Raw genomic sequence first — 15,417 nt, forward strand, 5'->3', positions numbered from 1 at the left:
GGGTTTCTTACACAGATGTCCAGGTGGTCAGCAAGGATCTTGTTGTTATTTTCAATGTGATCCTCGAATCTGCTCATTTGGTCATAGTGTGTAATTCAGGGAGCTCAGCAGCTCTCTGTCAGGTCAGGGACTGACTCTGTCAGGACAGCAGACATCAGAATCCGGTGGTAAGGCCTGGTCTGTGGCTTCGCCAACAGCACGAGTGTACCTGGAAAATCCTCTGGGGAGGTTCCTGCAGCCTCGGCCTGGTTCTCACTCCTGTGGGTGCATCAGAAGCCCAGAACAAGGACAGCTCATGCTCAGAGCAAGTAGGTGTGCTGGCGATAATAATTTAGTGGTGTAGTCACATCCTGAAGTACAGGGATTTATAAAGCGAGCAAAATTCCTCTTCTTACTAATTAGTTGCACGTGCACATTTTCATCTATTGAGTTGAGCTTTTTATCTCTTAAATTCCTATGAGATATAATAAATGGTGACTGAAATAATGGGCCGCTCAGCACTGCAGCTGTAGGTGCGTATCATGAGGTGTAGGTAGAAGAGTGTGAAATTTGATCTGCAAATAATATAAGGAAATTTAATTAATTTTAAGCTAATGTGATGAGTGCCCCAACAGTAAGGGAAAGGGACATATTCTGCGTATCAATTTTTACTTATCCTTTTTTGTTTGGTCTCTTTGCTCTTTTGAATTTCAGATTTGCTAGCGTTTCCTTCCCATATAAAGTTTCCAGCAAAGGTCTAGAGATCAAGCTTTCCTGCTCTGTAAGGGTTGTTTAAATATTTACCTATTGATTTGAGAGTGTGACCTCATTTCTTGCTTCCTTAAGTACCAAAGAACAGAAGATAAAAATATTTTCACTCTCCAGAGTTCTTGCTGCAAAGTGAATTTACTTGCTTTTATTCTTTTATGGTGAGTCCAACAAAGTAGTCCAGCGTGTCCCACACCGTAACAGCACTGCGTGCTCAGTTCATTGAATCAGGACTGCGGGAGACAGACCTCAGGCAGACTTGACACTCCATCCTTCTGCTCACACAGTGAAAAATCTGTTGATGCCTATGGGTTCACATCAGTGCAAAGACTGTCTTTGTAAAAGGATATGAGTTCCTAATGTTAATAGATGCTACTGCAATGCATCTGCCTTTATTATTTGGGATATTAGAAATATTAGCATAGGCTTCTTGGGGGCTTTAAACTTACAGAATGATGGGTGAATGATGACAAACTGTGTTGGTGGTGGGTATTCTGCCTTACACGTTCAATTTAGGAAAATATGAACTTCATTTCCATTGCTTGACACTGGTGCTTAAGAAGTGCTCTCTGGAAATGAAGTGTTATCTCACAATCCTGAAAACTGTGGTTTATATGTTTTTGTTGCTATTTTGTATACATTCTTCTGTGATTTCACTCATTTTAATAAGTCAAATTTTTAAGTAGGCAAGTAACAAGTTCTGTGGTAAGAACATGCACTATAAAGTCCTCCTTACCTTTCTGTCCTGTGAGCCTCTCAGCTGGGTAGTACCAGCATCCTTCAGGATCCCTTCACCTCAGGAAATCAGTGTTTGATTCCCATAAGTCCCAGCACTTAGGTTTGGGCTTTTTATTGTATGCAGCAAAAGGTGTGGGAGAGGGAGGAGGGGAATAAAATGATCTATTTTTCCTTTGTTCTTCCTTCTGTGAAGGAAAAGGATGATTTTTTAAAAACTGGCCTGTCAAAAATGCAGGTATACTACAGCCATAACTCCATTTCTTGAAAGGAAAATGAAGACTTTAAAGATTCATAATGTTTCTGGATGCACAGTAGGGCAGTATGGGCTTTACAGGAGAAATGATTTCAGCAGTAATCACTTTTCTTTCAGTTAAACACATTAGGTAGTCCAAATATTGACAAGTATTTCATACACCTCCTGAATTCAGCATCAAATGAAGAGAATTACATTGTCTTTAATGGGCTGTGCATCGAAAAAACTCTTTAGAAAACAGTCAATGAAGAGCTTTGTGCTAAAAGAACTCATATATAACTGTATTCGATCCATCTTCTGAGATTCCCAGGGGGGCCGAATGTAAATGGCCGCACAGTGGAGGCTGTTCCCAGTGGCTAGGTTGAGCACATCTTTTGCCAAATAGGTTTTATGCTCCTAGACCTTCACGTCTGTATTTGTGGCTTGCCCAGGTGGGATTACAGGTGAATTGCAAAGATGAAATGCACCTGCCAAGTAGAGGCTAGGACTCAGGTCTGCTAAAAACTGTATTAAGGTCACTCCTTGAGCTGTGGCAAACTTTCATCTGAGAGCTAATGCACACAGACATCTCAGGAACTAGACCATGACTGCAGTTCGAAGCCTGCGAAGCAAAGCCTTGCTGTCCCAGATAGAGGGTGATCGCTGTGCCGTGTCCCCTCTACTTACAGTTAGTAAAGAAAGCCCAGGATGCCCAGGATACTTGGGCAGTGTCCTGACCCCTACCCAGCACCACTCAGAACTGCCTGCAGGCTCCTTCCCCAGGTCTCCCTGCCCCTCCTGCCAGCCCCTGACTCTGCTGAGCCTGCTTGGAGGCCGTGTCCTTCAGCAGAGCCCCCCCAGCACCTGGCGTGCCTCTGCTCTGTAACCAGGGTCCAGCAGCAGTGGTTTGACATGAGGCAGGACTGCTAGGCTGAGATCTAGACTGCCTTCCAAGAGCTCGCTCCCAACTTTGTGCCTTTTACATTTTGTTGCAGAACTCCATTAAATTGAACTGATTATCTTCAGGCAGTATATAGGGAGGTGTTTTTGCAATGCTGAGATAGTGGTTTTATTGAACTATATTGCATTTTTAGTAGTCATTTGAGAGAGGGTTATTAAAGCACTGCATTGTACATTAAGAACATTACTCCAGTGTGGAGGAGATGAGGATTATGAGAAAGAGAAGAGACCGTGGACTCTTTAGAGCTTTGTTTCTATTTTTTATTTCCCTCATCCAAAGACTGGAAATCTATTCTATTTAAATAATTCTTAGCTCTTTCAGAATGCACTCATTTTGAGTCCCAGAAAGCAGTGGTCCATATACAAGTCTGCAGCAATGCCTTTGTGTAACTCAGTCTGTAAATGTTTGACAGAAAATATGCTGCAGCAAGACTGAGGTCTCGGAAACCCGGGTAGAACCTAGCAGAAAAGCTATCTTTTGATATTTCAGTCCTCCCAGCTGCCATCTGCCCATCCAGTCTCTCGAGATGGTGTGCTTACATGTGCTTTTAACACACGTGTGTGAGTCAGGGCTTCATTCAGCTTTCACCAAAATGCTGTGAACTACGAACATGCATAATACAATGCCAATTTGCTAATGATGCATCATGAAACTTTCTGTCTATAAAATTAGACCACGCATAGTCTGATTCTCTTGTGATCTCTGTATGAAAGGGACCTGCAGTCTGTAGAGCTGAGGGCTAGGACCGTTTAAGAAGTGTCACTTAGAGCTTCAATTAAACTTGGGAAGCAGCAAGCAAAATAGGACATGCTAATTAGAGAGCATTTCCTCAGAAGAGGATTTGGGATGATTGCTGAAGCATCCAGAGAAGAGACCTTCATCCTGCTTGAAGTGTATAGGAGTGCTAAGTAGCTCTCTTCTGCCTTGGTTTGGACGAAACACAAGAAACCGGAGGTTAAACAAAATGTTGTGGGAGCTGCTGTGTTTTCCTCTAATCCTTCCTGTCCCTCAGCCTGGTGTCCAGTTCTCTTTTGTTTCCCTACTAACACCGTAGTTGATCTTTCCAGCTAAGATGGGTGAACGACGAGTCCTGCTTGTTTTGGGTGCTTTTGTCTGTAGTTCTGTGCGCTGCTCCCATGTCTCGCATTTTGTCCTCACTAACTCAAAGCCCAGAAGTTCCTGTCAGTCTGTTTTCATGTGCCTTATCTCCTGCGGAGTCTTTGCAAGCCTGACATTTGGTTCGTGAAAGATTTTTTCATGTTGTAAACACTGGCCTCTTCTTTGGTGAAAAATTAGAAAACAGGCTTTCTTCCAAAAGAATACTTGAAAGATTTCTAAACCTCCCTACCTTCCCTCCCGGATTTGTCATTGTGTCATTGCTATTCTCTGGATTTCTCATTCTCTGAAGATCTGACAAGTCTTTACTTGCCCTTACAGATATATAACAACCAAGAAAATACCATTAACTGAGAGAAGGCTAAAATACTATACTACCTCTCCAAGAAAAAAAAAAAATGAATTAGGAACATGGGAACACTCGAAATTGTAGTTAGAAAAGCTTCATCATTAGAGATCATTTTGTGCTTGCAATTTATAATGATTCACTATCCAGAGGTGGCATCATTATTACTAGGGGGGAAATATCCCTGCAAGAGCAGCACAGCACTAAGCAGTCTCCTAAATTACAGAGTGGAGCTCCAAGAGGCAGTTCAGACAAATAAAACCATGTCATAGAGCACAGGATTCTTTAGTGTATGTGAAGGTTGCAGGAAATTGCTTTTTGCAAGGGAGCCAAACCAGCCTTGGAAGGTATTGTTTGTGAGCAGTGTTGCATTCAGGCATTTTAAGAAGCAAACTAATAATTGGAGATTAGAAGCGGGTGAGAGTAGCTGCCCACTGCCCACGCTCCCCGTGTGCTGGGCGGTGAGACACGTCCAGCCTGCGTGTTTTCGTGGCAGGTACCAGCTCTGCTTTTCAACTGCCTCAATGGCTCAGGGTCTCAGCTACGTGACCGCAGATTTGACTGTATATATCTTAATCTTAACACTTATTTACAGGAAGACAGAAATTGTTTATTTCTTCCTTGCTTCGCTGAAACAATCTCCTTTCAAAGTGGAGCCCGATGGCTGCTTTCCATGTCGGCGGGTAACCTTCCAGTTACCTCCCTTTGGGGTGCTGGCGCTGCGGGCAGCCGAACACGTCCAAGACAATCTTCCTACCCAGGTGGAGCTCCTTGGAGCCAGGAGCCTCCTCCGCGACATTGGAAATCCTACCGTAAATGACTGCTTTGCTTTGTTCCTGCTGCAAATTTCAGTTTAGGACTTCAAATATGCCAGTTTTCAGGATTTATGAACCAGCTGCAAGACTAAGATACTTAGCGGGTGTTTTGTGTTGAGCATGGTTCTAATTTGTATCATTGCTTGGCTGTACATTATGCTTTTAAACATGGTATTTTTGGTGCTTTGTTTCTGTCTCTATCTGCAGCCAGAGATTTCACCGCCTACAGTTGTTCCTAAAGAAACTGTGTTTTATAAAGTGTTCTGACACTATTTCTGAGAACTTTGCCTTTGCTATTTTTATGCACAACACAGTGGAGTCGGTCTTAGTCTGAGTAGAGCAGACTCTTAAAAGACAGAGGGAGGACTGCATTATTTTTGGATTCATGCTGTACGAGATTATACGAAGGGCTTTGCGCTTCTGTGATGTTCATCCCATTGATCAGCAGATGCACCCGGGGTTTCCTACAGACCTTTAATTATATTCATTTCAATGTAATTCTGGTGTCTGAATTTGGAGGCTCACTTTTCTGTTTGATGATAGGAATTTCTTGTTAGAAATTGGTTTATGGCAAATATCTACATGCAAATAATGATATTTAGCTGGGAAGCTGGTCCTTCAGGCTCCAGCCCTGGGCTGCCATCTAGAAGCCCTTCAAAACAGAACTTATCTCCTCTTTGAGGCTTTCCAGGGCAAGCTGGAGCCTGGCTGGGGCATTTCTGCTCTTCTGCAGTAAAGCTGTAATGACAAGAATGTTTTAAATGTTTGAAGCAGAAGTACAACTTTTATTTTATGTTGTTTTTTTTTTTTCTATATGGTTACACTGTACGGCTCAAATGTACTTTGTCTCACACTGCTTTTAGGATGCCAATAAATCTCAAGTGCTTCCTGCTGCAAATACCAGGCTGAGGCTGGTTTAGAGACTTTGGAGCACTGTAATCTGAGCAATCGTGAGTTTGTGAGCATGCATGGCTGTTGGTACAACAAGGCATCCTTCTTTATTTTCTGTCTAGGAAACGGAGCTTTTCTAAACCTTTGAAAATGTTGATCTCATAGTATTCTTATAATTTAATTTAGTGTTCCAGGGAGTCCCAATTTTTGTATGCTGCTGGAGTTTAACTGCCATAATAAAGGACAATTTTTGAGGTGATAAAATGCACTAGGAATGTCATTAAATATGGAGCTAAGCTGTGACACAATAGAATTAAGCATTAATGAATAACATACTAGAAACTGTAGTCTTCTGTATCAGTTTGTCTTCTGTTTTTTGATTATGATGAGGTCTAACATGAAAAAATGAGGCAATAAACAAGTTTAGCAAAAATCAAATTTTAAAATGATTCAGTAGAATCTTTCTGTATAGAAAGTTTCTAAGTTAGGGCTGCTGTGTATCCACAAGGATTGTTTCCCTTGGATAAATTGTTGCAGTTCTGTGTTTTAATGTAATTTTATTATTGAGGCAGTTTTTATTCTTACAATTGAATTATGATACTATGGAGACTTAATTTGAATTCTAGTCTATCTGCCCACCACTGCAGTTGTAAACTTATTTTACTGGCATATGCAAGAACGTCGTAACTCTTCGTACCTAGCATGGTAACTATTTCTAGTAAAGAAATAAACACCTGGCATGGAGCCTCATCAGAACTTTGATTGTGGACCTAAGGTCCCAGCTGCCATTTCTGGATTTATTATTTTATTTCCTTGAAATGTGGTAATTCAATGCAATGTTCTGGATGGAGCTGTGGATAAGTTAGACCAGCAAATGCTGGTCTAACCCAAGTGGGTTTCTCTGAATATGTCTGCATATATTTTAATTGTTAGGGTCAGAATAAATTTCTTTCTTTCCATTTGTGGCTGGACAGACTGGGTCAGAGAATGTTGTGTGGTCAGAATTTATTTTCCGAGCTTGGTTTGTTGTGAATTTACACGTTTGGGAATGGCACCAGCAATTTTCCTAGATTAGACTACTGCAATTCTTATTTCCTGCACAAGGCTGATAGCAAATGAACCCAGTAAAGTGGACACTGGGGGTGGAGGGTTACACTGTTTGTGATATAACACAATAAATGAGGATTCCTACCCATGACAGGAGATCTCTGTGAAATCCTTACCCACACTCCAGCGCACACCTCACAACCGGAGTGAGCCCATGAGTCACGTATTGACTTCTCACTGATTGCTCTTTGAAGATTTTGTGGCTTTCATGTCAGATGTGTGAATAACTCTTTCACTGGTGAGGAGTTTGACGGCAAGCAAGCTGGCGGGCCTGGTTGTGTTTCAAGAATATGTAATAATCTTTATCACTCCCGTTCCCGTAGGATGTCATTCTGCTTTTTCAGGAAATATCCTCAATTGTGGTACGAAAGACTGCTCGCAGGGACAATACTGATTGGGTCATTTAAGCACTACTCAGGGACAAAACTCAGTCTTCAGTGTTATTGCCTCTGGTTTCCTTTTCTTCTATAGAATATACGAGGTTTAGAGGTAAAATTCATTGGAGCTAATAAATTGTATATGCAGGGTATATAAGTATATGCCAAAACCCACCAGTGACAGATATAATAGACAGTACAAAAAAAAAAAAAAAAAAAAAGAATAAAAAAGGAAAAAATACTGCATGCCTTCAATATTTATCTTCCTCCTTTTCCAGTTAATTCCTCTCCTTGGGACATGGGCTCTCCTGCCAGTGGCCCTGGTTTCACAGCGCTCTCAGCACGGGGCTTCACAGGGCCACCACAGGGACCATGTGGGTGCTCTGGCTGGTGGCTTTTTGGGGGCTTCAGAACCTCTTTTGGTTGTTTCGGTTTAAAAATCTGGGTGTAAACTGTGATTAAACTGACCATTCCCTGCATGTCCAATTGACTGCCCGTACATCCAGGTGCTCAGGAGCAGTGTGTGAGCTGTAGTGCAGGAGCAGTGGCTGCAGGCTCTGTGTCGCTTTGGTGAAACTGAACCAGCGTCAGACCTTGTGACTGACCTGGGAGCATGATGAATCCACAGGGGAAAGGCCTGTGAAAGCAATCAGCTGCTTGCTTCCCGCAGGACCCCATGCGAGCCTGCTGCTGCGCGTGCCTCTCCCCTTCCTCGAAGCATCCAGCAGGCAGCTCGCAGCAGCTGCTGATTTTAACGGAACGTACTAATCAATGGAGTTGAGTTCCTTTTAGTAATTAGAAACAGCAAACATAACTTTCTGAAGCAATGTTTTCAGTACTGTGGAGAGTGAGTCCCCCAAAAAGAGAGCCTCTGTAGAGAAATCATCTGAAAAAGTGTTAAATTGTCTCTTGTGCTACCTGATAATCCAATTAAGGGGTGATAAGAAAAATAGCTCTTGGAGAATTTCAGGGAAGCAGAATAATGTACTTAGTGTTGTACCAGAATCAAAATACCACATAATCATGGGTATCCATGGATACTGAAGCAACACTTTGATTACTAGATACATCCATTACCCTTAAATACCAGAGTTAGGTGTTTAATGCCCCGAACAATTTAATGCATGACTGCTTGAACTTGCACAGAGAATTCTCCTGAGGTTTTGCCTTTCAGAGGCACAGCATATAACCTGTCAGCGGGCGAATGAAGGCAGCTATGATATTTTTAAGACTGTCTTCTTCCAAGTCCCTGTATGCTTTGCAACTGCTGCCACGCAGATGGCTCAGCTCGCCCGCCTGTCCCCGAGCTGCCTGGGAACTGGAGCATTAAGTGATACGGCCCAACCTCTGCCCCACGTCTATGCCATCTGAGTGGGATTCCCGTGAAATAAGTCATATGATAGCATTTTACAGTGCTGGAGCTGCGGGGACTCGCTGTGCACCAAACGGATGGGCATCACGCTGCTCTCTGCAGCACCAGACCTTTTATCACAGCAGGGTGAGCACGGCGGTTATTTAATGTCACAGGATACATCACAGGGCTGAGGCCACAATTTCTCCACTGGAGTTTTGAATTCTCCATTAGTTTTACAGAGCAAGAAAGGAACCCTAGGAAAAAGCCTGCTGTGCAGGGTACCGAGGGCAGAGGGGTGCACACCACCAGCCCGGCTTTCTCCTTTCTGCTGCATGAAAGGATGTGGTCCTCCTTCCTAGTGCTGGTGGTGATAACTATATGTATAAATAAGTAAAATGCAAAAGGAAAGAGGTAAAATAGGTGTTTAGGAAGTGCTTTGATATTGAGCCTTGAGAGTATGGTTGGTTAATGATGATTTTATAGCAGGGACTTCTCAAGGTGGGCTGAGCAGGCAGCACAATGTGGGGGTTTTGGTGTCTGCTGCTTCTGGAGCATGGTGGTGGCTCGGTGCCTGCCCTTGGCCCTCCCTGCAACACTGGGTGCTTCTGTGTTGTGAAAATGCTGTATGATTCAAGAAGCCAAGGACTGGAAAAGTGTGAGGAGAAACTTTTTTCCTTTTTATCTTTTGCAGCAATTACCCTGTTTTTGTTACTTGATCTTTTTATTCTTTTCTCTGCTTTTTTGTACTCACAAAATGTCTTATGTCAGAGTTCAAAATCAACCTCCTTGAATGCCTCAATACATGTTTTCATGGCAAAGCATTTTTTGAGGATACTTGTGAAGAAGAATCTCACACGTGTGTTCTGTATGAAAGGGGAAGAAGAAAGCTGTCATCTGATGCAGGCAGGAGAAGAATGGTCTTAGTTGATTGTTCCTGCCTGCAGCTGAACTAAGTGAATCTTTCCTCTAAGCCATTCTACTTACCCATGCTAAGTAAAAGCAGGAAGCCAAAAAGCAGATCTCAAATCACCCGACCTGCTGCACAACAGGTCATTTTTGATTTATCTTTGTTATCCAACCCATCCTGCTTTATTCACGAGACCCAAACTTCTGATCACCATCACTTAGCGTTAGCACTTTGTTTCTGTTCCTAACAGAATAACAACTGCCTGAAAAAAAAAAAAAAAAAAAAAAAAGACCAAAAAAATATGGAGGTGAATGCTAATTTGGGAGGGAAGTAGGATTTCATGCTGCCTAAATGTTTTTGTGAACTGGGGCTCAGCTCATCCTGCAGCTCTGTTGGTTGGGAGCCAGGAGGATGAGGAGGGTAGTACCGCATTGCGTCCTGCTGAGCTCCATAGCGGGGGGTGCAGTGCTCCGGGGGAGAGCTCGGGTCCCCCTCATCCCACGGAGTGATTTGCTCCCGTGTGAGCTGGCCTTGGTATCTTTGGGGCACTGTCCTTTATTGGCTGAATGTCAGGATCGTCTGCTTTGGCTGAGGGTGGTGCAGGTCCCAAGGGGGTCGTGGGTAGGTGAGGGGTATGGAAGGAGGGCGAGCCATCGGCGCAGCCTCCCTGGTGAAGGAGGAGAGGCACGACTTGGGGTGCTTTAGCTGGGAGGAAGGAGGAGGAAACCAGAATCCTCAGTTCTGTGAGTGTAACTCATCCTTTGCTTCCTATTATAAGGCCCTAATGATGACTCCTTCCCTTTTAGATTAAATGAATTTCTTTTTGTTGTTGTTTTAGGAAAAATGAATTGCTCTTAATTTTAATGAGACAAACTGAAGAGAGGAAAAAAAAAAAAAGTTCGATCCATAATTTTTCCTTTTCAGTCTGGCAGGTATTTGTACATCCTTAATTGCCAACATCCTGAGCAACATCTTCAGATAAATTGCCCCTGTATCCAGCATCACTTAGTTAATTAAAGCTCCTCCAGAAGCATATGAGAAAGCAGTGGCCATTATGAGGACCAACATGAAACTAAAGAATATTCTCTTTGCGCAGAGGTTGTCTAGAAATGTCATTTTTTCAGACAGAAACCATGATAAAGTAAGTCTTGTTAGTAAATTCATGAAATTCAGGAGAGTCTTCTACTGGAAAAAAAGATTTAGGGGAAAAAATCATGCAAAAAGTCTCCGAATAAGGTCTCCATTTACTAGTACTGCTTTTGGGAGGTGCTTGTGCAGTTGCTTTTATTTCCTCCTGATAGTGCTGGAGCCTGTTGGAGGGGGCACATCCTTTCCACAGAGACCCAGCCCCTCCCTGTGCCCCCACTGCAGCTCGGCAGAGCCCCCAGGATGGTTCACCACAGTCCAGAGAGCTCCTCCAGCCGCCGGGGGCAGGGGCCCAACCGCACTTGCATTTTATTTGTTTGCCAAAGAAAAAGATCTGGAGATGCTGTTAATTTCAGTTGAAATGTTGGCGTTTCTGTGTTTTTGAAGCATGCTGCCAGTGGCTTGTAGCGTGGGGAATTTTAATGCCTGGAAGAATCCAAAACAATTGGGTCACTTTGCCAAAGTGGCACAAACCACGGGGAAAACTAGAAGCTAGGAAACCAAATAATTTCAAGTCATTGTTTGAGGAAATGGTTGGCCTTGTTTTCTTGTCCTTTTCATGGATTATTGTGCATTTTCATGGCTTACTTGTTGGACAAAGGCGCATCTGGAAAGGCTGAACCTACTGGGTCTGCTCCTGGTATTCTGTTCCCGGATTTGATGTTATTAGGAAAACATATGCTGGCAGCAGGAAAAGATGACAAAGATGCCAATGTTAGACTGCCATACATAGCCTAGGAGAGAAAAGACATTGTTTCAGGAGTGGTAGAGAACTGACTGCCTCAGTTGTTGCTGTGACCGTGTTTTGCTTATTGCTGTGAATTCCTAAAACTCCATCTCTCAAGGAGTTAAACGTTTCTCCCTCTTGCTCTACCACTCCCATTTTCCCAACAGAAGCATTCTGACTCCCAGCATTACAGAGGAAATCTAAGAATTTGGTTATAGGAACCTCCAAATCCACCAATTTCAGGAACTCAAAAATTTCTGGAGTAAAGAGAATTTTTCTCCACTGATTAGGTTATGCTGCTTTTCCCAAGATCATTGCAGGCTTTCTGATAAATAAATAACTAAATAGATGGAAAGGGCACAGACAGAATAATCACTGCTCACCCCTTCAAGTGATTGTCCAAACTCTATCCAATTATCCAAACCAAGAATTCACTCCTAGCAAAGACTACTGTCTCTTTTAGATAATGGGGGAATTGACTATCCATTTATACAAATTTCCCAAATGTACAGAAAACCAGAAACACTTTTCTGAAGTTCATTTTGCACAATGTTGTGTCTGGCTGTTGAAGCCATGGAGTGTACAGCAGGCACCGGCCCCTCGCCTTGCCTTCCTTGGCACACGCTGCCTCTGAGGAGCGCAGCTGTGCGTTTCTGGAAGGAGTGGAGCTATTCCGTGTGTTTGAGTCCACTTGTTAGCCACCAGCATGGCAGGCTTTTGTGGATGCAATCAGCCAGATTCAGACCTGGGTTTCCTAACTCTGTCTTTTGGCTAGTGGTTTTTAACATCTCAGGAGAGGGGGAAAAAAAAATAATTAAAAAAAATTGTTAGCTAGAGCTCTTCTCCAAGCATCAAAAGAAGAATGAATTATGCCACTTAAATCTTTTCATGAAGTTTTCCATTTTGGCAATGTCACTAGTACTGGAAAGAATCAAAGTCTTAGTGATCCAGCTGCTTGCTCGTGCACATAGCCAGAGGGACCAGGATGGAGCTGGAGAGCGCTGCCTTTCTCCCTCCCAGCATGATGGGTGAGCGGGCACCAGCTGCCTGCCTCGCACCTCTGTGTGCTGGGCTTGCTCAACCGCTGAACGCGTGCTCTCATAGAATCTATAGTTCAAATCCATTTTATGCATTTCCAGTGCCCATTGTCTTCATGGTGGCCTTGCCTCTAGTAGCAGAGTGCCGGTTACCTGCTCTCATCACTTGCCGGACAGATTCCCTGCAGCACCACACAGCCACGGAGCTCCTCGTGTTGGCCGGGGATGCGGTGTTGGTGTGGCTCCTGGATGCTGCAGGGTACTGGCAATTGCCAGAGCAGTTTGTAGCTGGTTGGAGTATTCATGGCTCTCTGATCCATCAGGGGTAATATTTTACTGCGGAAATCCTATGACAAAATCCTTAATTTGCAACTTTCAGATTTTTACTGCGTAATTCTCTTGGAGGTTTTTACTTCAGGAGCACCGTGAATTAACTTGACAACTTAAATAATTGTGCACATGTGTTTCCTGTTGTAATAAGAATGCAAGACGAGAATGTGAAAGTTAAACTTGCTCTGTATGTGTCATTTGGACAATATACCCTAAATTCCTTGGGCAGCTATTACTGCAAAGGAAAGAAAAATGGCACATGCCTCTGCCTGCCATGAGATCCTCGGCAGAGGTCAAAGCTCTCTCAAACGAGCTCGTAAGCCCAGCTGTAAACAGATGGGATGTGAGCAGAGCAGAGCTGGTGGCTGGTGGCTCACCCGTTCCTGCAGCATGAGCTTGTGCTCGGGTGCCAGCGCTGCCCAGTTAGGCCTGAGCAAAGCAAAACAAGGAAAGACAGTAATGCATCTTGACCCGTGCAGTGACTGGGAGCACGTATTAGTCAATTTGTAATAATGCCACTTTCCTGGAAGAGGCAGTAGCAATTGAAAATCAAAATATCCATCAACATGTCTGATTTGTATCATTTGGGTCTTGATCCTCTTGCATCCTACTCTCTGCCTTTTTCATTTTCCCTTGCTGTGCTTTGTGCTGCTCACCACGCTGGCATGCTAAAAAGGAATCTCTGTTACCTGCCTGCACCAGTGGACGGCAGAGAAAGTAAGAGCTGACTTGCCCAAGGCAGTGAAAGAACCTCTGTGATGCAAAAAAGACCTGAAATCATCCTTCCAAAATTCCAGCATCCTTTCTCCATCCTGGATCCCCTGTACTTGGAAACCACATGGAAATTCCACGCTTTCAAGTTGGATGTTGCACTGGAGGGCTTTTTTCCTCACTATTGAGTCTGGCCGCAGCTGTCTCTGTCCAAAGATGCTCAGTTCAGCTGTAATCATTATCAGCTGTAATGAGATTTTTGGCTTCTCCATCCAGGCAATAGAGCTTGCATGACCCACACAAGAGATGTAATTATTGTCGGGATGGGTTGCTGAGCTAGCGGGCCTGCCAACTATTTCAGTCCTTTTTTCATGCACCCAAATCATGTAGGTGGCAATTACTTAATATTAGATATTGTTTCTTTCCTTTCCTTTTCTTTTTTTTTTTTTTTTTTAAATAGTAGTTTTATAACCACAGTGTTTATAATCACATGTTCTAGATTCTGTTTCCTTTTTTTCTTTGCCCCTTGGATACAGTGGTTCTGCAATGAAGGCAGGCTCTTAGCAGTGACATACCGCTGCTGTGGGCTCCTGGTCACAGCCCCATCACTGTTGGTGACTCTCCCCTCCCAGTACCCACACGCCTCATGTGTGTGCAGCGTCGTGTCTGTGGAAAAGAAACTGTAAGCATTCCTTTCTCCTGTTTTTAAAAGCTCTTACTGGCACTGCATTTTGGAATCCGAAGTTGGGGAATGTTGCTCCATGTGCCTGTCTGTGGGTGTCTGTTCTTTGGAGCTGTGCCTCTGATCCCCTTGTAAGAGCTCACTTTTTCTGAATGAAAGCAATGGAGAGCTACGAGGGATTGCCAAGGATCTCCACGGTACCTTTAGAGGTGTCTAAATAACAGTTGCATCCAGCATGCCAAAGCCCTTTGGTGTTATCACTACAAAATAAATCCTCTCCTGCTCTGCTGTGTCAAAGCAGGACCCTCTGGAAAGGACGTTGTGGCAGGAATGCATTAATTTCCATCTGACAAATCCTCAATGAGTTCTTCAAAGTTTCTAAGTCCTTATTTAAGAAGAGAATTGGGAGTCTCTTGTGGGAGATTGGAAGTACCTTGGCTTGATGTGATGGAGAGCCTGGGAGGGTCCTTCCCCTCAGCAGCTGATAATTTTAAATTCTCCTTAGGCGTGATGCCAGAGGGGAGAGGCTTCTCACTGGGAGAAGGAAAAGGACAGAGCCCGGTCCCTGCTCACAGAAAACTCCTGCTGCCTGAGGGTGCCTGCGCCTGGGCACTGCTGTGGTCCCGCTGCTGGATCAGGAGGCTCGGGCTCAAAGCCAGAGCTGCCAGGGGTCAGCCTTTAACCAAAGCATAATCCATGCCAAATGGGGCAATTTGGGGAAAGCTGGATAACTGCTCCTGAAGCTGGGTTGATTTCATCTAATTTTGACTAAGGAAAATAACAGGAAAGAGCGTTTCAAAAGCATTTAGGCTTTTGGAACTTACTAGCAATTAGAGTTTCTCCCCTCATTTTCAAATGAAGTTTTTGTTTAGATATCAGTATTATTTTCTTCTCCAGAAAAAAATCAAGTTATGATAAATTTAAGTTGTAATAACTGTAGAACAGAAACAAACCTTGTGTGAGGCAGTGACAAACTTAAGTGTTATTTTCTGTTTTATCTTTCTCAACCTTTTCTTTTGTGCAATTTATTTTCTTCCCACTGAAAGCAATCTTTTTTCCCCCAGAGTTTTTGGATCACATAGTACTGAGAGACCTGGCTTGACTGCAGTCAACCTCTGTGTCTCAACTTCTCCACTTCTGAAATAAGAAAAATGAGCCTGACCTTCTGTATAAAGCACTCAGAGATTGCAGAA

General features: G+C 43.5%; 1 protein-coding gene across 1 annotated transcript in view; it reads left to right on the forward strand.

Annotated features, from left to right (window-relative positions):
• Nucleotides 1-15,417, forward strand: part of GRM7 (glutamate metabotropic receptor 7) — a gene marked incomplete at both ends in the record, with an annotated part of 239,493 nt that overhangs the window by 124,613 nt on the left and 99,463 nt on the right. The window lies entirely within an intron of this gene.

The sequence above is a fragment of the Netta rufina genome (assembly GCF_964035555.1).
Source record: "Netta rufina genome assembly, chromosome: 10".
Taxonomy (NCBI): Eukaryota; Metazoa; Chordata; class Aves; order Anseriformes; family Anatidae; genus Netta; species Netta rufina.